We start from the raw sequence: 2,119 nt of genomic DNA, 5'->3' as shown, positions 1-2,119 counted from the left end.
TATTGATTCTTTGCTTGAGATTAACCAAAATGCTCTCAGAAATAAATGTGTATAGAGTAAAATGATGGAAATACTATTGAAATATTGTTGTATATGCCATATATTTGCCATTTTAAACTTTGAAATTACATTTGCAACAACAATATATATATATATATATATATATATATATACACACACACACATACACACACATAAATATATATATATTAAATATGCATTAGAAAGCTTCTTTTTAAAAAAATTTTGTTTAAAAAATTTTTGTAGGAAGAGGATGAAGATTTTTCTCTCATTCAAAATTTTATGTCTGTGTGTATTTGAGTGTGTGTGTGTGCGGCATGTGTGCGTGCATGCATGTGTGTGTGCATGTGTGCATGCATGTGTGCATACATGTGTGCATACATGTGTTGTGTGTGTGTGTGTTTGTATGTATGTATGTGTGTGTGTGTGTGTGAGAAAGAGAAAGAGGGACAGGGAGAGAGAGGTAGGGAGAGAGGGGAAGAGAGAGAGAGAGAGAGAGAGAGAGAGAGATGTAGTTTGTAATTATGTTCTGTAATGAAATATCTTGCAATTTAAATGGAAGGGAACAAAAATATATATAAAACAGACAGACATAACTTGTACATGAGTGTAGGTGTGGCTGCATTGGTACAGACATGGCAGTGTGGTAAGAAGTTCGTTTCCCAACCATATAGTTCCAGGTTCAGTCCCACTGCATGGCACGTTGGGCATGTGTCTTCTACTATTATTGTTGTAGGCCAACCAAATACTTGTGAATGAATTTGGTAGAAGGAAACTGAAGGTAGCCCTTCATGTAATGTGTGTATGAGTGAGTGTATGTGTGTGTGTGTGTGGAGATCTTTGTGCTTGTATTTGTGTTTGTTGCCCACTATCACTTGACAACTAGAGTTGGTTTGTTTATGTCCCTCTAACTTAGCAGTTTGACAAAAGAGACTGATAGAATAAGCACCAACCTTAGAAATAAAAAATAAATATTGGGGTGAAATTGTTCAACTGAAACTCTTCAAGGTAGTGCTCAGCATGATCACAGTCTAAGGACTGAAAAAGGTAAAAGAATAAAAGAATAAAAGAATTGATGTAAATTAAAATGTTGTGTTCCAGAAGTTTGCTTTTCAATGAAGTATCTTTTTTTATGAGGTGGCAACAAAATGTTCCTGGACTAGTTATGTTTAATAAAAAATACTTTATTTACCTAGGTTTTAATATCATCTCCTTTGAAATAGTCACCTTGTACAGCAATACACTGGTCCCAGTGTTCTTACTACTTTTGGAATCTGGCTTGGAAGTCATTTTCTGTAAGCAAGTTGATAACCTTCTGTGATTCACTCTGGATCTCGACAATGGTGTTAAAACAACGACCTTTGAGCTGTATTTTCATCATAGGAAGAAATGGAAGTCTTCAGGTGCTAAATTTGGTGAATAGGGTGAGTGCAGTAGTGATACCATGTTGTTTTTGGTGAGAAACTCACAAGTGAGGAGAGCTTGGTGACAGTGTGCATTGTCATTGTGAAGAATTCAATTCTTTGTGCTCCACAGATCCGGTTGCTTTTGTTGAATGTCCTCCCTCAAACAGATCAGAATGTCACAGTAGAACTCTTGATTGACGGTCTGGCCCAGGGGTACAAATTTTGGATGCACAATACCACAATACCACATTTCCAGGGGTGACACTCGTGGCAGGTTTTCCAGATCATTCATTGTCTTACAAGAATGTTCTGCTTTTGAAGTGCCTGTGCCACTCAAAACATTGCATATGATGACCCATTGCCTCATCGCTGTGAGCTTGCCAAACCATGCTCAATGTCTCTGTAGCAGACGTCCCAAGTTTAATGCAAAATTTCTCTTTAGTGCTTTCTCAGTGGTGCTTTTTCCTGGCACGAACCCAAACTGCATCTCATCTAAACTGATTCATTCCCTAATTAGTTGGGCTATGACCCTCTCCGTGACATTCATTATCTGGATGGTTGTACATTTACAGATTTTTATTAAGATGTCACATGATTTTATAAATCATATATTAGCGCTTGCAATTATTGTAATAGAATCTGCAGATTCCAAACCTTCTAATATATATATATATATATATATATATATATAT

The sequence above is a fragment of the Octopus bimaculoides genome, chromosome 4 (genome assembly GCF_001194135.2).
Source record: "Octopus bimaculoides isolate UCB-OBI-ISO-001 chromosome 4, ASM119413v2, whole genome shotgun sequence".
In the NCBI taxonomy this organism is placed as follows: domain Eukaryota; kingdom Metazoa; phylum Mollusca; class Cephalopoda; order Octopoda; family Octopodidae; genus Octopus; species Octopus bimaculoides.
This window is presented reverse-complemented; position numbering follows the sequence as displayed.